The 23,914-nt window shown below is 35.6% G+C and overlaps 1 protein-coding gene across 3 annotated transcripts in view; it reads left to right on the forward strand.

Moving 5' to 3' along the window:
• The window catches only part of B3GALT1 (beta-1,3-galactosyltransferase 1), a 226,899-nt gene that overhangs the window by 89,662 nt on the left and 113,323 nt on the right, over nt 1-23,914 (forward strand). For 2 of the 3 annotated variants that reach the window (XM_074829019.1, XM_074829020.1), the window contains one exon: nt 11,007-11,146. The gene's annotated coding sequence lies outside the window, so the exon portion shown is untranslated. Of the gene's footprint in view, nt 1-8,548; nt 8,614-11,006; nt 11,147-23,914 lie in introns of those variants that run through there. The other variant, XM_074829021.1, reaches the window with a different exon arrangement.

The raw sequence follows: 23,914 nt of genomic DNA on the forward strand, positions 1-23,914 counted from the left end.
ACTAAAGGCTGACTCTGCCCTGATATTTTGCATAGATAAGTACCTTCTCTCAAAGAAAATGACATGAACTGGTATCGTGATGACATTCCTTGAGAAAAAAACTTCATTGCGATTTTCTAGTTACATATAAACAAATTTATAAATTGCTTATATTAATTTTGCTCCAAAATGTTTTCTCAGAGATGTCTAAATGTATTTCCACTTAATAATATTTCTACTTAATAAGTTGACTTAGTTTTCTACCAGAAAAACTTGGTACAATGAGACATGCTAATAAGCACAGCTGTATGTTCCTTTCTTACTTACAGCTTTTTTGCGTGTTAAAGAATATACTTCTGACTTGTTGGTTTAGCATCTTAAAAAATGTAAAAAGAAAAATAGCACTTATGACATGCCAGTTTGAGTATGCATAGTGTTGTAAGAATCAGCTAGTGTATTTTTCTTCAAAAATACTGGAAGTTTTGTAAGAGAATTTGAGGATACAGAAAGAAAACTTTATAGTGAAACAATTAAAGTCCCTTTGTCAGATTCCTCTGTGAATTGCAAATATATTGCACATATAGCAGAACTGGCCATTGTAATTCCCATGTCATTTGAGAAATCATTCTAACACCAGTTATTAAAAGCATCTCTGAAATATTATCTTGAAAAACTGAAGACCAATGTTTATGTCCCTGAAATACATGAAAGGCAGAGTAGATAGATTAGATATCTAATTGTGCTGTGGCTGCAGGGTTGCAGCTGGTAGGCCTGGAAATGAACCTGAAAAACTCTTTTTTTTTTTTCCCCCCAGAATATCCACCATTAGAAAGCCAATATATAACAACTTATGATCCAATAGTTCTCCCACCTTTAGTATAATTGTTTTACGAGCTGAAACACACCATGTAATTGTCACACATACTTAGGACTGTCTCACAAAGCTACCAGAATAACTGTTTCATTATGGACGGAATATTCAAGAATGTATTCTCATTACCGGACTTCCCAATCAGATGTCTAATGCTTCAGGAAAACATCAGCTGATAAAAGAGATTTTGAGTGGGAAAATGCCTGACTGAATTTTAAAGTCTGTTCATTGCCAGTGAGAAACCCATAGTATCTCATTCAACAGTAATGGACACTGGGCTTAGAGGGAAAGTAAAGATAAGAAAGAATTAAGTCATCTGAATCTAGTCAAGGAGAGAGTGAATTTTTTCTTACATTAATTCTACTATACATATTCCCTATGGCAAGCATAATGGAAAATAAAGGTAAAATAAGATTAGTTTGTGTAAAGTCTTCTAAATATAGAAAAGAGATAAATGCTGGCTTATCTAATTGTTAAAGACACTGCTAAAAGATAATCATTAACCAATGCAGCGTGGTGGGAGTAATATAAAGTAGGTTAATCATCTGAAGCTCATGCAAGCCATGTCAGCCTCTAGTTAGTCTTTTCCCTAAGGTATAAACATAATTTGAATTTCAAAAAAGAGTTTAACAGAACATTCTTTCTTTTCTGAAAAATAAGGATTCGGAGCATAAGGAAATCAACTTTACCTTTTCTAAATTTCTGTGTAATCATCTGATCTGAGCTAGTAGCCTAAAATTGGGAAGTATGAATACTCCTCATTACCTCCCCAGAAGGCATTGGTAAAGCTCCCACCAAGTTCTGAGTCATTGGTCCAGGATACTAAGTACTTTGAAATTCTCATGCAGATATATAATCTCTGCTAAATGAGAAAGCTTTTATGCTATGCTATGTTACATGTACATGCTCTCTATTCCATGGGGATATAAAACCATACTACATCAGTGAAGTCAATGTAGGTAATTTATACCATCTGGGCACCTGACACAAAAAAAATAGCTATTTCCCAGTGTAATATTCATAGAGATGAAAAGCAAACCTAAGAGGAAAAAAAACCCCATAATTCAATCCATGACCATATGTATAGAAAAGCAGCATTTGTTTTAATAATTTTTCTTTTTTACTTCTAGATTTCAAGAATTCTAAAACTCAGTTTTTCTTCTCACAATTGTTAATAAAATGTAGTACTGTAGGACTGAGGAGCTGAAATTTAGTGAGGAATAAGAGACTACATTAAATCTAACTGATCTTAGGCAGCCATCAGTGATATTAATAACAGTGAGAAGTGACCTTAAAAATACTGAGCTCTTGCATTGTATTTGTAGGATAGGTGAATGTTCTCTCTCAACCTGCCCTCCTCAGCACTCTAATTTTAAAAATCTAACTTTTGCATTGCTGAGAATATTACATCCTTCATTTGGAAATGAAAAAGAGCCTATCTATTAAAAAAATATATTATTTTAGTTGTTTTTAAGTCCGGCATGGCTGGTTTTGCTTAATTTTAATGGCTTCAAAAATTACTGGTTTTGTAAATTTTAGAGTAGTAAAGAAAGTACTGAACTCACATGAGTGACTAAGCTTCTTGAGTCAAAATATTTGTCTTGCAACTTCTGTTCCTCAAAATCAAACTCAACAAAAATGACAAAAAAATCTAATCACAGTTGAACAAAAAGTCCCACTGCTATGCTACTATTGAAACAAAATTGCTAAAAAAATATCCACATTTTTATGTTTGCCTATTAGATTTAAATTTCTCCATCAAACAGTTAAGTTTGGGTAGTAACTGAGAGAGCTTTTGATTGAGTAAGTACTAACTAGTGACTTCCTAATGAAAGTCACACATAAAGAAGTTACTTAGCTGTTGAAGCTTATGAATATGGAGAATAAAGGACTGGGCAGTTTAATAGCATAAAAGAGATGCTATAAAGATAATTTTATATGTATTAAAAGCAGTGTTAGAGATTTTTTGGGGGGGGGGGGGGGGGGAAGGTAGGGTAGAAAAATTCTGCTGGGAAAACACCTGAACATCACAAAGATGAAAACGTCTATACAAATGACTGTTACTTACTTTAGAGGTTTTTTTTCTTTTTTTAACTGTTTTTACTAGACTCAGATTAGCTAGCCAGCTCCTCAGCATGTGGTTTGGATTCTGCTTTTCTGGAGAGCCTTACCACAACTTTCTCACGGGCTTTTTTTTTTTTTCTACTTTTTAAAGCTGAACTGCTTTAAATGTTACAGGTTACACTGTCTTAAATAAGTCTTGATTTTATACTTGTGTTCTTGGGGGCCGTGGAGGGAAATACAGGTGGCTTGGGAAGCTTACAAGTTTTTCTTGGAATATTTGTGAAAATCTTTTTGTATCATCCCAATACTATTTTTCTAAGAAATGTTCTGATTACCTAAACTGACATCTTAGCAAAAATTAACAAACCTATTTCCCATTGAGCATTAGTTCTAGTTTAAAAGCACATCCATCTGTAAGGCACTGTGGACTTCAAAGCTGCTGAATCAGCCACATACCTATGGCATACGTAACCTTGGAATTCACAGTATTCTCTATATTAGATTAATATTTGCCCCATTTTCTAGAACAATGCCAGACCCAGACTGATGATATCACCTTGTTGATTGACCCTGCTTTTTTTGTTTTAGCTGCCCTATTCCTTACATTATATTTAGAATAATCAAAACCTGACGTATTTATAAAACGTATTCAAGACATACGCCTCCGTAGCTGATTCTTTTCACACCTGTAATTTAGAAAAGATTAATTCTTTTCCCTTTGTAAAAGGAAATGTAATTGCCATATATTCTCAAGAGCCCAAACTGAGTTCTTCCATCTGATTTTGTGCTTCCTTCAAATTGTACTTTTTTAAAGAAGGAAAGGAAGATGGAAAATCAAACAAGCTAGTTTGGATTTTATGAATAAACCCCCAAACCCCAGATTCTCAGCACACAGATGAAAATGAATTGTTTATACAATACTTCTAAAATTAATACAGGAAGCTTTCATTTCTCTCTAGAAATGGAGTGATCAGGGAACTGATACAAACTTTTCAAGAATGATACGTTGAGCTAGGTTCTTTTATGTAACATCTTTGAAAAGCTTCACATTGGAAGATGCAAATCTTTGAGTAAATCAAGATAAAATTATGACAGTTAACCAGAAAATAAGCCTGATTTATTTTCTATTTTCTGTTTAGGTATACTGCAACTCTCTCATTCTTCCTTATAATAGTTGGGAATCATAGAGTCTGGAATGTATTTCTTACCATTGCACAAATTAAGGAAGTCTCATGGTCTCCATTTTATAGAAGAGGGAGAAAAGCCCAGAAGCTATGCAAGGAACGTGGGTTTTACCAAGTCCTACTCACTGGCCTAACTCTGTTATAATCCAGACCTAATAGGTAACTACATCTTTGTCACTTTGAGAGAGCAAACTCATTTTGAAAATATACGCGCCTACTTAGTGCTATTAGTTAACATGAAAATATTATGTTTTGGCTTATTATTTTCAGTGATACTGGTTATCTTCCAAGTAAGGTGGAACTTTTATGATTAATTTTAGTGTGACCTGAATGTGTGGTTTTTAAAAACAGTTCTACTAAAAAAAAAATTACTGATCAGAGTAGTCCCATGTGTCAATTGTGATCACAAGAGTTTCTAGAGACAAGAATCTCTTAATTAAATTGAGAGGGTATGACCTTAGTTTAAAATTAACTTCTTCACAACCTTTTGGCCTTCCAGAACAGAACAGGGTTTGGTGGTCTCTGAAGTGTGCCTGAAGGCTTGGTTTGAGCTCTTAGCTTTTCTGTCCATTGCATCTATTTGCTCTTTCCTATCCCGCATCAGTGTAAAACAAATCTTATTTACTACTTGCCACAATAAAGATTGGGAGCATTTAGTGCAACAAGTTTTACTGCCAGATAAGCCAGTGCCTCTGTCAGGAGGAGGCCTGGAGGCAAGAGAACAGAAGTGAGAGTGTGACTATTCACGTGGTGTGGTTTGGACTGAAACAAAACGCATATGCTCATTCAGTTTTCTGAGCCTTTCTACCTTGTTAATTTGGTTAGCAAGCAACTTAATAATCCTGATAAACTTGCTTTCAAACTCCTGTCTTGGCTGTGCTACTTACAGGAGGAGCAGGCAGAGAGAAGAAACAAAGCACTGCTTCCTTCCTTCACACCCTGCAAACTCTCTCTCTTTGCACCTTCAGTTCCTCTCCTGTAACTTTCACGATGGTATTCCTCTGTTGATGTGTTTCTGTGTAGCATACTTCAAAACATGATTTCTTGCATGTAACCGGGGAGAGGGGATAATTTTGCATAAGAAGAGTAAAATCAGAGAGATATCTTGAATGTAAGTTTAGGACATAATGGAGAAGTTTGGAGGATCCATCATGTATGAGATACCAGGACCAGAGGGACCAGGAAAGAGGTAGATTGAGGTTCAGATTACCATTGCAAAGTTCATCCAACTCAAAAACACAGATGGCAGCAAACTGGTAATGCAGGCACAGTTAAATTCTTATAAGCTGCTGATTCTCATTTTGCATGCTTGTTTATACATAGCCCATTTGGCCTCCATCAGCAGAGGTGTCTGAGATTTGTAACGTGAAGGTTCACAGATGCATGAATATCTGAGCATTTATTATTTTATCCAACCAGGTTTGTTCTACTTTAATCACAATATAATTAGCTTTCAAAATAAGATATATGTCTTCAAAAAGCACAGTGGGGGGGTAAAATAGGTACTAAATAAAATCTTATTAACTGTATGTAAAATGAAAAAAAAAATCATATAAAGCAGCACATAAGGCTAGTCATAGTTATAAAGGGGGGAAAAAATAACAATTATTTAAGGAACAGAGATTAACTATTTGGAATTCCTATCAGCAATCAACTAAATTAGTAATAGATACTGGTATTTCTCAAATACTTGATAATAATTAATGAGATGATAAAAGACATTTCAAAATAAAAAGAAATAAAGGACTTTTTTTTTAAAGTATAAATCAGCATAATGAGCTAAAAATTAAGAAATAAGACCCTCTTAATTTAACAGTAATTTTTAATCTACTTAAAAAGAGGCAGAAATATCAAATGATACATTTGAGATAGTTTTGCAGTTAACAGTTGATCTGTTGTACATATGAACAGTATTCAGGGCAAAAGAAAATACAGCCTGTTGTACCACACCGTAATTAGCAGAGTAATTAAATAAACTATGATCTGTATTAAAGTCCATGTCTAAGAAGACATTTCCCATCTCAAGTGGCGAACTAGTATGATCAGTTTTCACATCAAACTACAGTATTTCTGGAGCACAGATTAGCATCAGGATGGAATCAGTAATGCTACAATGATGAAAAGAGGCACAGAATCAGTCCTCCTTTTTATACAAAGGATTATGAAAGGAATAAAAAACCATGGAAAGTGTAAGCATATTTAATTGTTCAATTGAGTTAAAAGAGGTTAAATGGATTAAAAATAAGTAACTACTTTTTTTCAGTTGACAAAGCATCAGCTGTTATTTATTTCATCTGGAAACTGGAGACCAGTTGGTTGGACTAGTTGGTGAACTATTGAAAAAATAATTGTGAGAAAGTTAAAGTGCCCACTGGGAAAAACATAGTTCAATTAAGCACAGTCTGCACAGGTCAGTCAGAGGAGGTCACACTTTACTCTCACGCAGCAGTACGGTGAAGATGTTATTGCCATGACTGATGAAAAGAATTCAGTAGATTTATGATACCCTGATTTGACAATGCCCTTCCCTCAGAAATTAATGTCTATAGGACAGTGTTAGGACATAGGGGGTAAATGAAACTGCTAGGTAAAATAAGATGTGGAAAAAATGCATTTGAAAGCCTGTTTTTTCAAGTTATTTTGGGAGGAATTATGTAGGTCTAAATCAAACTTCTAGTACACCCATACTATTTGGTTTGGGACAAGGATGCTTATTCTTTCCTTTGAAATTGCAACTGAATTTCAAGGTGATCATATTATCTAGATGAATCAGTAGATGACAATCAAAGTTTAGTCTATACAAAAGTAAACCAATATAAAGGGTATGACATGCATACACCTTGCATAGTAGTGCCATTCAGAAATGAGAAGGTGTGAAAAATCACTGAGCAGTGCACTTCTGTGTATTGTTAAGGACAAGGCGGCAGTATCTCAGACTATCCAAACTATGAAACACCGTGCAAACATGGACTTGTTTCTGTTATTTAAGATGCTTAATAGGGACCAGCTGGGCAACCACTTATCATGGGAAAATAATATTGTTTTGTCCCATGCCAAAACATGAGATCTTTACCAAGTCTTTTTGGAATGCCTGCCTGGAAGATATAGCAGTGTAAAATTATTTTTCATAAATTCTATCAGTGCCTCCTATAGAACAAAAACATTCCTATACAAATATTAAGCTACCTGATACAACTTAGAAGAGCAGATCTAGTACAGAAGTTGTAAGAGTTTTTGGTATCACAGGGAAGGTGTCATCTTCTGTGAAACGCACTAAGTTTTCAGAGTACTTGCTGAAGAGTTCTATCAGATCCACATTAGAAGTTCTCTTAAGATTTTGCTGTAACTGAAACTTGTAACATAAAAAAAAGAATAATTGATTTTTTCCTAGATGAAATTTGAGACAGTATAAAGAAGTAATCAGAATTATGAAAAAGACAGTCAAAGTCAAACTGGGCCAGAGAATCAGAAATTATGAGTACAAGAGATGAGCTGGGATAAGGGATAACTAAAGGTTGGATAAAACATACATATCCACAGTGATGGGACAGTATCTCAAGATTCTTAGAATCAATTAAAAATTTCATTTGTTTTTTCTGAACTTTTATTCCCCCTTGTTCTGGCCTGAAGGGAAGGGTTTTTTCCTACCTTTGTGAAAAGTGTTTTCTAGAAGGGAGACACTCTGCCTCTTCTGGTTCATTTCTTAAAAGATGCTATGGTCCTTGGAGCATTCAGCCCCACTGTAGGTACTGTTCACACAGAGGGATCCTTCTCCAGTGAACTCAAGACTCCAGACATTAACATGATTTACTCCACAGCATGCAATGTGTAAACACTAGTCAGTACTCTGAACCCTATACATCTCTGAAAACTGAGATTTCCAGATGGCAAAGAATCTGATCTAACTTGGTTAGTGAGACAGTGTTGTAGAAGCTAAAGGAACTAAAGCAAATGGAGTGACACCGCTATCCGATTATTTTTGAGCAATGGGAAAGGTGTAGTTCAGGTATGGGCAAGCACTCCAGCTTATTAGCATTTTAACCAAGCCATTTTTATGTAAAGGTTTTAAAACAGAACCAAGTTACCATGGAAACTGATTGAAGCAGAGACTTACTGTAAATTCTTTTCTATACAAGGATAACAGGACTGACAGGTGGGCTGTAAAAGGAAAATGAGTGCAATATAGAGTTCGGCATGATGGTCTGTTTTCTCTTCCTAGAAGTGTGTCTTTTATAGCTCTGCTTTATCTCTACTGTTTTCTACAGTGATATATTGAACATATTTTAAAAGACACTCCCACCCAAATGAACCTTTTATTTTGTCATAATCCTATTTGCAAGGGGATATGCATGCTCTAGAGAAAAGAGCTGAAGGGCAGGGCACTTCACTTATTTTCCCAAATTATTATGTCTTGCCAGAATCATCAGGGAGGAAGAGCCATCACTCAGGAAACGCATTTGCATAAAGTGCCCTTTGCTGCCAATGTTTATATTTTGCTCCTGAAATATGCTCTAGGTACGTTCACACCATAGCAAGTGCTCTCCTTGTACAATATGAAAGAAGGTAACAATAGTGTTTTTAGTGAAGAAATACCCCTTTTCGCTTTCTCAAAAATTTTGAAAATACACCTATTTGCGGCAATCCTATGCAAAGTCAAAATGATTCAGCTCTGTAAATATCTTTCTGAGTCTGATGGATGATGGTAAGAATAACAGATTAGAGTACACAGCCCCCAATATATGGTGCCAGAGTTTTGGCAGAGAGTGAACAACAGCAGAGCAAGTACCTTTTCCACTTTAAATAGATAGCTGTCAGCACTGGAAAACATTTCAGCATGTGAATATGCAATATCTTTTAAAATCTGTGCTGGTTGTTTCTACCTGCTGTGCTTAATTTCAGAATCTTGTGTTATCATTAGAGAAAAATAGTTCTCTTTTCCAATATAATTTTCTACCAAAAGAACGGCAGGAGAAGGGGGAGATCCTTACTTGAACTCGTCCTGATACTCTTCTAGCCTGAAGTTTCTGCTTCTTGGTTCAAGCTCCCAGCTGGAGCTGTGTTTGTACATGCCCTCCTGACATAAGCCATAAAGCAATTTTCCTCCGGATTTTAAGAGGTTTGCTGTCATCAACACTCATAGCTGGTCCCAGTGCACTAGAATCACAATAGATAGTCACCTTTTCCAGCATGTTTGCCTTACAGCTAAAAGTAATGGCAACAGCTGGTTTTGTTGTCAAAAGTAAATATACTTCTCACCTTCAGCTTCTGCCTTCCTCAGCACTGTGGGGGTGGGGACATGACAGATGGTTCCTGCTAACTAATCACAGAAAACATGGTATTTGGTGTATAGCATGAATTTCCAGACAAATTAGAATGCTTTTCATTTAATATCCTCCCTGTGAAAAGCTGGACACCTTAATAAAATGTGGCATGCTCTAAGGAAACACATATGACATGTTAAAAGTGTATGATGATGTGACTAATGGCAGAACTCTGCAGTAAATGATGCACAAGCTAACTTACTTGTCGTAACTGAATTTTGATGACTGTGTTTATTATATGTAAAGCTATTTGGCAGTGAGACAAAGGGAAACATGGAGGAAGGTTCTGCTGGTTTTAGGCTAAGTTCATCTTTGATTCAGGGCTCAGTCCACCATACTATATTTGTGTGTCTCTGGGCCACAGAAGGCTGCTGGTCCAGGCTCAGTGGCAGGCAGGCTTATGCAGAAGCTTGTGCAGTCCTTGACACTGAACACTCAAGGGCTCCATGCATTAAAGAGTAGAACCATTTTTGTCATTTAAAGGAAGCCATTTTAAGTATTCCTATGCTTTTTGTCTTCATTCTGACATAAATCCTACTGCAAAAGGGCCAACAAATATGGCTGTTGTCCTTCTTGAGAAAATACGTTCCCCATGAATATAGAAATTATTTTAAAGATATGCTTTTAATTTTAGAAAAAATGTCCCTAGAGTCTACAGTTAATTCAATTAAAATTCCTTAGCACCATTATATGTTCCCAAATTGCAATTATTTTTCATACCTGCTTGTATGACAAAAATATGTCATTTCAAATAATCATGATCAGATTCCCCATACAGGTATTTATAGCTGTCTTGGACTTAATTATGTCAGAGGATTAGAAATGAGAATGTTGGGAATAGCTAAGTTCATAAAACAGGACAAATTTTAATTTACAAACTCTTGCCTAAAGGCATGATTGCTCAAAAACAAAGGTGGGGAAAAGAGACACAAGAGATGAAGTGTTGTTAGGAATTGGGGAAAAGCCAGGAAATAAGATCTGGCAAAAAAACCCACAAAGAGTGATAAAACAGAAAAGGAAACAGGCAAACCTCCTTTAAATTGCAATTTAGAAAACTGCCATTTACAATACAAGGATAATTCTTGCAAGCCTCATCAGTATTCTGTGAAGATCACTGAACCCTGCAAAAGTGTCTCAGATAGGCACCTTGTTGTAAACTTCAAGATCAGACCTAAAAGAAAATAGATACATGCTGCAACTAAACTAGTCTGTGGCACTTCTAAATACGACTGGTCGCTCTGAAGGTGTTGCTTGGGCTTGCAAAGGACAACTTGCCAAATAGTAGTAGTTTCTGTTTCTCATACGCCCACATGTTTTGTGTTGTAAGACACTTATATTATTTTTGTGTTTGTGTTGCCACATATTTTTTCTGAAAAAAAGAATTATGTAACTAGATTTTGTGTGTGGATTTAAGTGGTTAGCAGTATAAAAATATGGCAGTATTCACATGTGCAAATTGATTACATCAGAACTTGACTCCAACGCTCTCATTGTTCTATCTCTGTTTTCATGGAAGACAGAAAGAAGAGTAATTTTAAAAAGTCTTTTATTTACCCATATGTAACTCACGGATATTTGTCAATGCAGGTTTATCAATATACAGTCCGCACTGGTTTCATATGTGACAAGGAGGCAAGCAAACAGTGGAGAATGGCCGTAGATATGATGCAGATAAGCAAGAAAGAAAAATTAAGGACAAAAAGACAGAGCAGTTTCTAAAAAATCAGGTAAGGAATTCAGGTGATTCTGTATGAAGTGTGAATGTTACAAAGAATCGTATCAAATAGTTTATGCTTATCTTGCACTTCCTAGTATTTCTGAGAATTACTGCTATATGCGTTTATGGACATACATACACACACACACATATATACCCTACTTACACCCGCTCGTACAATGAATTTCCTTTTTGAGCAAAATTGCCGTTACCCTCAGTGCAAATATTTACTATACTGGTTTTTTACATTTCTTTTAATAAAATCAATTTTCTGTATTTCATTCTATTTTGTTTAAATAAAACATTGTACAAACAAGTCATATTTTTACAAAGGAGTAAAAGAGAGTTATGCTCTGTGTGTTACTGTTCTTTCTCAACCAATCAGTTCAAAGTTCTCACACCTTACATTATCGTATCCTAGTACTCATCTCTCAGGGCATTACATGTGTGCTGCAGAAAAGCAGCATGTGTTATGATCTACCTCTCCCTTCTTACACTGCTGACAGGTGGAAAGTTCATTTAGAGCCCGAGCACACTTCTATTTCCTAAGCCTGACTAGAGAGGAGTAAAAATATATTTGCCAAAAAGCAAAGCTGGAGGAACAGTGAACAACAATTCATCCTCTGCTCCTCTGCTCCCCTGCTTGGGAGAAAAGTTGCTGTACCACTTGTAGTGACACAGTGGGAGCAGTAAATGTGGTGGAGACTGTACATTCTCTACAGCCTAAAACAAGCTGGGAAGCTAAGCTAACTGCATGCTACATGATGCAATTGTTCATGACAGAAACATTCTCTTAACTTCTTAGATATACTCACTTTTAGAATAGACTGAAATTACATTTTTGCCACAAGCATAAGATGGAAACAAATACTCATAACTAAACATTACATATCCATCATTTGCCTCTCTGTCTGATTAATCCTTACCTCTCCCTTCTCCTCACAAAAGCAAAGCTAACATGAGATCCTGGTATACCAATACACGTCAACTATTAAGAAATGGTTACTTACAGGGTTTCGCATTCCTGAGTAACATCATCAGCTTATTGCATCCGTTTAGTATATCCACAAAAGAGTTCCCTTTAGAGTCTAGACTTGTAGAAGTGCTTTAACCCTTCTCCAAAATGCCTATGTTATGCTTACATTTAACTTCCACAGAACAGCACCTAATGCTTCCAGACAGCATGTTTCAGATGACTGACTCTAAACCTACAGAAATTCACTACAGAAATAACACACTCTGTGAATTCCCAGAAGCTCTACAGACATTAAAAACAAGCAAACAAAAAACCCCAGTCAAGCTTCCCAAACTACATAAAACTCATTATTACTGTTACATCATATCAATTATATATTGCACGATTCATGATAATGCAATATTGTGTTTATGCTAACTTTTTGCAGTTTGGTAAGATTACCACACATTGAGACATTCTGCCTCTTCCTTTGTACTTTGTTGATTCTTGCAAAATGACAGCTGCTGCATTTATGTTAAAAAAAAGGCTCAGAGTATCAGCAAGGATGCCTCTAATGGGAGAAGCAGCATAATACAGCTAGAGTTTCTCTAGGACATGCAATATTCATCAGTTACAAACTTGGGAATGTCATATTGTAAAAGCTACATGATAAAAGATACTGTGTGGTGTTACAGCTGATTCCATTTGCCATATGGCATGTTATTACTTTATATTACCTTGGGGAGTGCACTAAAAGTGAAAGGAGAACAGAACTCTCTCAAGGTATACAGAATAATAAGCACAAGTTGTATAGTTCTTAATTATAGCAATAAGGTCTGTAACTGAAATGGAGATGGAACTAAATACGGGAGTCAAATGTACGCTATACTACTCTCCAGCAACTGAGAAGTAATAAACTTGTATCAGGAATATGCAAACAGGAAGAAATTGCCAGCCACCATATGTAAAACCCTAAAGACAACCTCAAAGCAGGTTGCCTCAAAAGTCAGCAAATGCTATGTGCAATACTACACACATTACCACAGTATGGTTTTACATCAAAAATACAGTTTTACATGGTGTAGGCTGGAGAAAACATTAAATCAGTGATCTCTAAAAATGAGAGTCCATATGCACAGCTATAATAAAATCGAATGAATCATTAGAACAATAAAGTGTGAGGGAGTATTTGCTGAAAACAATTCAAGTAAAAGAATCCTAAATTAATTGTGTCAATTTGATATCAGGGTGAGCTGTTTACAGGGCCTAAGAAATCCCAAAACAAACAACATCTCCAAATTTAAAAAGGCTCTCCTTTTACAATATATCATAGTTCACAAGCAGATTGTTATTAACATGGCCAAAACTTAGCCAATATTTCAGGAAAGTAGGTGCAATGAAAAAATTCTTCATAATTTCATGTGGCAGTATTTGCCTGCAAATTCAATTCTTCCCATGCCAGTACATTGAGCTTCACCCCTCCCACCATGCAGTACCATCTTTGGAAGTGTGTTCTGACTCTGAAGCAAAATCCAGCCAAGGTTAGATCATCCTTTGGGAGCTATTATTCAGTCACCACTTAAATTTTAAATGACAATTTTTGTGATACCAAATAATGGAAATGTACAGGCTCGATGGTTTTTGGAACAGTTTGGCTCTAAACACCATAGTCCATTAGATGAGGCATTTCAAGATCTGTTACAGGAACAGAATATTTTAAAATTATTCATGTTAATTGCGCAATACTTCAGATTACATCTTCAAAACTATCATTTATTCAAGTGTTCAGTTTGGGCAGCCAAAAAGTAGATCATTCCCTTTAGCCAGATCTTTAGCAGGAATAAATCAGAGAAATTCTAGCAACTCAGTATTTCCTATAATGGGTTATGCATTTTGCTTTCCTGTTAGTTTTTACTGGCTGTTAGGAAGATAACTTCTTTTTTAAGTCAGCTAAGTGACTCAATGCCATTTAAAGATAACAGAACTTCACAGTAAAATGAGTAGAGGATCATGGCTGTATGCCCTTGTAAGCTTTGCCCTCCTTGCCATCACTACCAAAACCCACTGGGTACAGTTTACCCGTCTCAAGGTTTGACACTGCACTGGTTTACATTTGTAAATACTTGCAGACCAGTGATGGCGGGAGGGGCTGAACTGCAATTGCTGTGCAAATTACTGCATCCATTTCCATTTCTCAGCTAATGTTAACACAAACTCATGACACATTTTCCACTGTATTATCAGAATCTATGAAGTTTTCACACATTTCAGTCTGAATGCTACTCATGCTTATTCCACGCATAATCTTCTGTTCCAGCCATAAAAAAGGCTGATGCAAAAATGACTGATGTCACTAAATGAGGGTTATTATTCAGTGAGAGATCAAAAGAGGGAGGAAGGGAGGAATGGGAAAAGCCAGTTCTCACTATTGTACTCAAGGGTGTTCTTCCCTTTTTAATTAGCAGGAACTTTGAATATGTGTTAAATGACAGCTCAAGTTTAAAGACTCCATGTTGTAAACATACTTGCTGAATTAGCAAACATTTGTCTATTATTATCTTCTTTAAAGGAAAGCTATGTATTATTACAAGCGAGAATAATATTTGTATATTTTTTCCTTTAAAGAATGCATTCAATTCCATACTCATGAAAGATAACTAGTGTTTGACAAAATCGGTGTTGACCTTACTCTAATAAACTGACAATTTACAACTACATTTTAAATACTTTGATTTCTCTTATTCTGGTAAACTGTTACCTTGAAAACAAGCATAAATGTATGCATTATTTCATGATAAATTTTCAGTGCAGCAGTTTTAAATTGGTAATGTAAAAAAAACTTTTTTAAAAATACTTAGTAATTTCTTCTGAAAAGATAAAAATGTTTAAGTAAATATCAGAAATGGAATATCAGTATGAATTCTTCAACCTAAAATCTTATCATAACATGGTAATTATTACTACTCTTATTTTTTAATAAATTGACAACCTATTCAAGTTTCACATTGAACAACTCAGGAAAACATCAAGAAAATAATAAACAGAAGAGTTTAGGAGTTGAATTCAAGGAAAGAATCATGTTCCAAAGTTTTCTCATTACAAAGTTTTTTGTGCTAGTTCAGTTAATTTAGGTGGTTAATTTTTTTGATTAATTGATCATGACAGTATTATAATATAATATTGATTGTATTAGATGTATATACTTTCAAAGTCTTCAATTAGTTTAAGAAAATGCAGATAGGCCAAAAATTTGCTATGCTTCAGAGGAAGAACATCCAAATACATTTAGCAGGAAAATCACAAGTATCTAACCACAGTTTTTAAGTAACCAGGGGGTGAACGGTGACAATATCTTAAGAGAATTTCAGAGAAGACAGACTCTTAAAGAGATGACCTATTTAAGTAGTATATTGTGCGTTATAAAACCATACTGTCAGCTATGCACGCCAATTTTAGTGAAAATGCAGTATTTAAAAATTTGGAACACTGATTATATAAACTAGAATAATAAAATTGTTAGTATGGTCAACCTCTGACTTTCATTTCCAGAGGCACTAATATGCTCAATTTCATAGATACACCTCTACTTGTAAAAACGAGCAACTGCCCTGTGCTTTGGAGGTGCCTAGGACCTAGCTAAATACAATTTCTGTATCTATTTTAGGGCTTCTTTTGATATGTATTCAACTATCAATTCTCATATGTTTCTTCCAAAAAGATACTCTGCTGGATATTTGCAGGATATTATGAACAGATGTTACTCCTGCTCTGCTGATTCATGGTAGAGGATTTATATCTTTTGATGGATTATGAAAAGTGGATGAAACCATAAGTGAACAACACAGTATAGTAAACAAAATATTTAGGATTTCACTGCTTTTTCTAAATGAATTTATTCACAGGAGATTATAGACCAGTGCTTTCATACTATTCTAAATCTTAAGTCTTTTTAGGACATCAAAAGCTGACACTCTCAAGGTGAATCACTGGTGAAGTCTCACATCCTGATCACCCAGCGTGATCTGTATTTGCTGTAGGCCAGAAGATACCTCAATATCATTTGAGAGAAAGGACCACAATATGCCCTTAACGGTCCAACGTTATTTCAATATCAAGAATTTTCAGGGGTATAGTAAGCAGATCCTGTTTTGCAAGCATGGCTTCTTAACTGCAGTGCCTGCATTGCATGTTTGGCCAATCCAGTCACTAGTAAAGTACTGAATGGTTTCCTATCCTTCTGCTCACATATATGTTTTTGATATACTGTATAGATTAAAAAAAAATAAAACAATTATTTGAAGTAAACAACAGAATCTGAAAAAATAACAAGATTAAAAGTATATAACAATATGTTCTGAGTGAGTCCATTTTATTTGAATGCTCAAGTACCACAGTGGAGTCTCTGCCACCGTATTTACACCCTCATCTCCAAGAACACTTCATCTTCTGCTCAAGCCTGCATCCTAAAAGTAACATTAAGTGCTTTCCTGCAATACACTAATGAACTACATGTGCAGATGATCTCTATAATTTCTTATTTTTAAGCCATGTGACTGCAATAATATGCTGGCAACATATTATGTTATAAATTATACATAACTGTATAGAAATAAACCTTCAAGCTATGTAAGTCTCCGTCAAAATGGAATAAAGTGGGAGAGTTTTTTTATAAACTGAAAAATACAAGACTGAACATTGTGCTTACAATAAAAATAGCCTTTTGTAATTCCTTGCTTACACCACCAAAGGACCACCTGATTTCTATGAAGTGAGTTAAAACAGAAGAGGTATAAATTCCTTTTTGCTGTTTAGAATGTTATTGAAATTTTTTTTGACCTCACAGATTACAGTAAATGTGATTAATGGCTGCTGATAATTGGAGTTTCTTTCCAGTGGTTACTGCTTGTCAGTAACAATTAATAGCTCCACAAAACCTCCATTCATTTCACAATATTAAAGAATGATGGCTTATGGGAATTATGCTAAACTAGCACTTTCAGTCAGATTTTGAATTTTATAGTATATTGAATAACAGTTTATGGTTTTATAATAGCAGTGATGGTTTACTGTTGTATGGTAATCACTCTCATTACGTGTATGTTTATCTAGAGAATTACAATGTTTATAGTCATATTAAAAATAGTCAATTGTATGTTACCATTTCTTTAAAAGTATAAAGTGTGTTGGTATTTATCAGTAAAGATGATTTTGAATGTCAGTGACATAGGTTTTGTCCCAGTATTTGATAGGGAAGATGCAATGGTTAAGGGATGCAATAACAGTTTAAGTTCCTCAGTATCAAGCACCAGCTGGTATGGCATGTGGCACAGCCACTCATTTGTAAGTCTCCTGCCTACAGTTGGCTGGGCTGTAGATGTAAGGCAGTAACTGTCTCATCTGATCATTTCCAGAACTGTAGGAAGAGAGGAGGGGAAATCATCAATAAAGGGAAAGATACTTATTTTGGAGAGACATTGAGAAGCATCTTCACCTTTGGCCTTTTCTCCAGTAAATAACTTCCTGCAGTCAGAAGGAAAAAAATAAAATACCAAACCACAACAGGAAAGGTGAAGGAATCAAGGACTGGCATGGAGAGAGAGAGAATGAGTTGTGTAAGATAAAGTTGATTGAAAACGTCATCTGAATTAGGACAAAACAGTGCATAGAGTTTGATGTGAGAAACTGAAAAGGGTATAGTTCTTTTCTGTGACAACATTAAACTTAACAGATCAGATTTTTAAAGTTTCTTAACGGAGAAACCAGCAGGCTCTGAAATTTAACATGCTTATAAAATAAATCTTCAAAATATAAGTATACTAATAAAAATTCTGGCCCTTATGAAGTCACTGCATTTTTAACATTGACATCTGTATTGTCAGGATCCGAGTCATAGATCATCTAATAAAGTTCAACAAAGTGAAAAAAGGAGCAATGTGGAGAAAGTTTTATAAAGTTAAGTTCTTAGCAAGGCACATACTGATTTCACTTGCATAAGTGTTTTTGCCTAGGACTCTCCTTGACTTCAATTTTTTGATGCTGAGAATACATTTTCTATGAGAATACTCTAAATAAATGTTTCTTCTACTTTGTATATTTATTTCAATATGCTCTTAAAATTTACTGATAATTTTGATTATTTTTCTAATTTTACTTATGCAAATTATCTAATGAATCTCCCAAATAAGGAAAATTCTTGTAATTCAATCTTGTAATATTCTTCCAGACAATTAAGTTATCCTTGTGTAAAACAAGATAAGATGAGAATCTGTCCCATGAAGCACTGAATTATTTTAGCAAACAAGGTTAAGGAAAAAGTCAACAATGAAAATGACTGTGTTATTTCTAATGAAATTCCAAGTCAAAACTGCAGCCATTGCACATTCTATTTCCACCAGTAATGATAATTTCGAAGTCAATGCCAAACTCTGAAGTCAGTGAGAAGAGGAGCAAGACCTTTTTATTACTATTTGATTAGTTTGTGCAAGTTTGCAAAAGCAGAAAATTACTGCTGGTGATAGGGGAACCTCAAAAGAAGTACTTGTTCATTTCATTGGAACAATCATAATGTAGAAGTTTGGATGATTATACAGAGATATGTAAACCTGTTTGATTTATTTTAATCCTGGCCTTCAGACCATCTGTTGAGAAGTATTTTTCTTACAGTTTCATGATACTACTATTAGTTATTTGTTGTATACTAGCACCTAACAGCCCTAATTAGTAGTTGTTCTACTGTGGCAGGTGCTGTATAGACCATGGTGAAATCAAGTGCAGAATAAGATGGGACTAAATACAAAAATTAAGTACCTTATGGAACTAAATACAAGAAATAACTAGTTTTGCAATTCCCAAGGTAAATTTTGGCTAAGTGTACACAAGGTGTTATTTTAGAACAATTATTTTTCTTATAATTTCTTTTCAATTTCCAGTGTTTATTTGGAAAATAAAACACACCAAAAAAAATGCCATTGAATGAATTAACAATTATGATGTAAAACATCATGATTAAAGAGAACAAAGTACACAGTATGTATGTCAGGAATCTGATACAAAAGGACAATAGAGTTCAAAAATGCAAATCAGTTCTATTCTTTGATCTAATCTAATAAACCCTTAATCTTTCTATTGTAGAACACAAATTCAGGCATTGCAATGCCTGTAGATCCAATTCTAATCTCTTATTCAGACAAATCATTTTCACTTCTCAGTAACTCTCAGGTTTATAATACCAACAAAAAGAGTTCCACAATGTATGTCCCATATCCAGTACTGAATTTATTGGTTGGGGGTTACTTATTTTATGATTGAAGAATTCCTTTTGCAAGAGAAAAATGAAGCTTTTTCTTCTTCTTTTTTTTTTTTTCTGAACGCTTAAATATTGAACTTTTATTTCTTTTTCCAAAAATCCATACTTCTCATTCCTTCTGTGACATTCTTAATAATTTTTTAACAGCAATGGTAAAATATGCTGCTCAGTGTCTTGAAGCCACAATGATATTCAGCCTTCTCTGGAAAAGAGACCTTTTCACTTGCACTCTGGTTTTAGTTCAGTTCAGCTACAATACAGGAAAACTGAGCAATAAACCATAAAGTCAAGAATAGACTTCTTTTTCTATATGTATGTAAAGGTAATGTTACTTGAAGTCAGCAAAAGCAGTGGTTACTCAGCACCTGAGAAGACTAGATATTGCTAAGATTCTCCAGCCAAAGATCTCAAGGTCAGTTAAATATAAATTAAGATCCTAAGAAATGGCTGTATCCTCATTTTCTTCAGCACACTGTTGTCATTATGAGTATGTGAAGTATTTATAAGCTTCTTAATAAATTCAGTTACTTCTGAATGGTGACTCTTAAAAAACGTATAGCAAGAAAGACCTCCAAGTACAGAAACGTCAACTATGAAGTAAGTTTCTCTAATGGGAGAAAGATTATATTCTACCTGCTTCAGGTTATACAAGCATTTCTAAACTCAGTCAATTTTGAGTGATAAACAAAGGGAAATTTCTTAAGCTGCACACACAACAGCCATAGCCACCTCAGGTCTCTGACTGAATTTAAGCGTCTGGCCCAAAAAAGAACAACATGAATAACCTTTTATTAGTGTTCTTCCTTAAAAGAAGATGTAAAATTTATGCTCTGCAATCAGCAAGGGGCAGCATATTCCTTTGTGGAGGAAGTAATTCAGTCACAGTTTCCACAATCCTGATCCTGGTAGTCTTGTTCTTGCTGCTTCCCACATCCTCATGGCCACCTGCACAGAAAGAGGAGTGCAGTGGACATGCAGAGTCTGCTCTGCTTTGGTGCCATGACAGTGGGCCATGTAGGACAGCTACCCAAACAAGGACCAGAGGGAACCTCTCCTCCCTGGTAACTGCCCCACCATAAATGAAAGGTGCCTTACTTCTCTCTTACAGAGTGATGAACAATTAGTAGTACCACTGGATAAACTTAAGTGCTTGCTACAGGATAGCTAGGCATGCTATATGATTGCGTGCCATCCTACCTCCAGGTCTCCTTGTCCTTCTACCCATCCCATGTCAAAAGGATGGCTATGAACCCATGCTTAAGGAATGGTTTGGACTGTACACCACCTCCCCGAGTCCTCCCAGTGCTATATCACATGAGGAAGCTGGCCTCCCAGCACACACGTGCGTATTTCCATATACCCACACTATATAGTCTCCTGGCTGCTGGACAGAAATCCATATGGTTTTATTAAATGGTACTTCCTCTAACGTTATGCTTCATCCAGCCGTTCAGTGTATTTGATAATGAACCCAAACAGTAATGAGAGACTTGAAATAAGTATCCTGAGTAAAAGCCAGTGCCTTGAAGTCAATTGAAATTTTGCCATTGACGTAAATGAGGCCAGAATTTCTGCCATGGTCCTAAAACTGTTCCCCCTTAAGAAATGCAGCCTATTTCGGTAGAGGATTCCTTACCAACCCCCTACTCCTATGCATGATAAACCTACAATAATTTTACTTGAGTTTAGTATCACAGTTATGCGCAGTGTCATTTCAGTTACATCATTGCAATCATTTGCAGTTAAGATGCAACTGATAAAGAAGTTTATCCAGAGTCTTCTGAAAACATCATGTAACTGCAGGTCTTCTTCCTTAATACTGCTTCATAGCTGTGATCTCCACAGAGCACACCTTGATTTCCAAATGACGTCAGTTTGCTTTCAGTGTCTGAGACAGAACACTAATGGCTATTCAGTGGTGTGGGAGACACCTTTATAGTTGTGTGACTTTAAAGGCACCTCTTTAAAAGAGACATTATTACTACAACTTGGCGCATTAGAAGGGTACTTTTCATTACAAGTGAAAGTTTCACCTTGAAAATTCAGTTTTTCATGCTCATTTAGAATCCGTAGATATGGACTGAAGTTCAGACTTCGTGTTCTGTCTAGCTGTTAACCATAGTAAGGTTGTGCATATGGCACTTTGATGTGAAACTGGGATTATATTTCATCCTCCATATTGTATTTGGACTTCTTCTGGCTGCAGTTATAGTATCTAATGTATGTGTTTGCGGTGCGGGGGAGAAATATTGGAACACCTATGTTAGTGAGTCATCAAAGTTTTAAGTTATTGTTAAATGATTCTATTGTTGGACAGGAGTCTTTTGATTAGGGTTCTTTAGAGATACTCCACCTTCTGATAGTCTTAATAATTGTTGTGAGTAGAAGTTACTTTTTCATTGCCATCCTTTTCTCATAGAATCTCAAATGTTGGATACAGAGCCTTTCAAAGACAGATTTTCTGAATGATGATGCATGGGAATACTTTCTTAATTAGTTCAGATGTTTTGGGTACAAATGGTTTTTAACAAAGTATGCTGCAAAATCCACATTGGTAATTCAATCACTGTTTTCAAAATGTAGTATTTTACAAAACGCCTAGGGGAACTAGACATTTCCTCTAAGAAAACTCCAGGGGAATGGGAAAGCCAATACATCTGGGCAGAATGTCAGAGCCTCATTAGCTGTCCTTTTTTGGGTGTAGCTTCTGCCTGCCTTTCTTGTTCTCAAGTGCCCAGAAGTTTTAGTGTGCCTTGGGTCATCAGATAATTAAAATATGCATACATGCAATAGCATAAAACTCATCAGAACATGCATGTAAAAATTTAGAAGCTCAGGCCCAGATGTTTGCTGCTTTGAAGAATTGTTTCCTTCTTATTTTTTTTACTAAGAGTAGCACCTGTAAGTCCTGAGAACAGCAAAGCTAAGTGGAACAAAAGCTATAAGCAGAAAGGAGGAATAGGCCATGCAAATACTGTTTTGTTACAATGAAATTGAGGTTGTCTACGTATGCTCTCTAAACTCAGCCAGAACTTCTGCTGGAAGACCTCTCACTAAAGCATTAGCTACTCCATCTTTTCAGGGATGCTGTCTATTCTAGTGGTTCTGTCCAGAAAACTACTGCAGTGAAGTGGGAATAAATTCCCTAACACACTGTACGGTGCTCAGGAAGACTGTATTTAACATCAGAGATTAAGATCATCTTTTACCTTTACTCTAAAAGTAAAGGCTTTTAAGAGTTTTGGGATTTTTCTGCTTATTTACTAATTATGTGTATGTTATGACTCTAGTGCTGGAGACTTTAATCTGATTAATAGAGGAAATAAAAAACTTAAGGTTTTACTGCTGCTATGTTCACTCTTGCACTTTGTAATTTAATTCCTGAACTTCAGGAGAAGCAGGATTGTTTTAGTCTACATTGCCTTTGTTAAAAATTCTCGTCTACTCCTGCCTTACACACAAAAAAATAAACTCAAAGAGTTTGGCTACAATTTTCAATAGAAGACTCATCAGTATTTGCTATAATTTCACCGCAGGAAAGACCACACAATTATACTAAGAAGTTTCCCACAGAGGTCTATATCAGAGCTTCTATATTCACATCATTGTTATGCTTATCAGGTGCATGGATTTCAGGCACTTACCTTCTCTGACTTGTCCTTCTTACCTTCTATAACTTATGTTTAATAAGCAGGGAAGAGCTCCTCTGAGCTTTACTAGCAGGAGATAATTGTTCTATACTCTCTGCAGTTTCCTCTCCAGCACTATAACATACATCAGTTGCTAATGGTTAATTACTTTGTGCACTTGCAGTTCAGTCTCCCGAGGAGTGAAATTAAATTTTGTGGTTTTAGCCTAGGAGAACATGGACTCAAAACACACACACATTTAAAAGTTTTTCTAAACACTAGTCAAAGCAGTTCCTTGGCACACAGGACGGGGAGTTGCAGGCCTGAGTTTTATTCCAGGTGGCACGTGACTTGATGTTCACTGATGGCATCAATGGCCAGAACTATTTCTTTGCGCCTAACACTGAGTATGCCCTTTCCTCTCGGTGAAAGACTGTTTATCCACTCCTGCAAGAGTCTGTACATACCACTATAACTAAATGATTCAGTAATTCAAGAAATTACTCATTCTATCTGAATTTTGCTTACATTTGCCTGAAACTAACAGTTGTCTTGGCAAGAGACAACCAACCAGCCTTGGAGCACTGTCAATGTTAGGAATGTAACACTTGAATTCATTCATCCTGGAAAGTTGAGGAGTGCATTGTCATCCTCTGCTCAGACTTAATTGGATAGCTAGTATTTAAATGTGTGCACTGAAGAGAACAATTGTGTTTTGCCCATTTTTACTAGAAATATTGCTGATCCCTATGTGCATTGTGTAAATTATGCCCAGATATCTTTGAAAACATGATAAACAGAACTGGTTAGAAATATTTCAGTGAAAAGGTTGTCTCAAGATCTGTTTTCATAAACTGGAAGTATTTTCCTTCAGCATTTTGGATTTTA

The sequence above is a fragment of the Strix aluco genome, chromosome 6 (genome assembly GCF_031877795.1).
Source record: "Strix aluco isolate bStrAlu1 chromosome 6, bStrAlu1.hap1, whole genome shotgun sequence".
Lineage (NCBI taxonomy): Eukaryota > Metazoa > Chordata > Aves > Strigiformes > Strigidae > Strix > Strix aluco.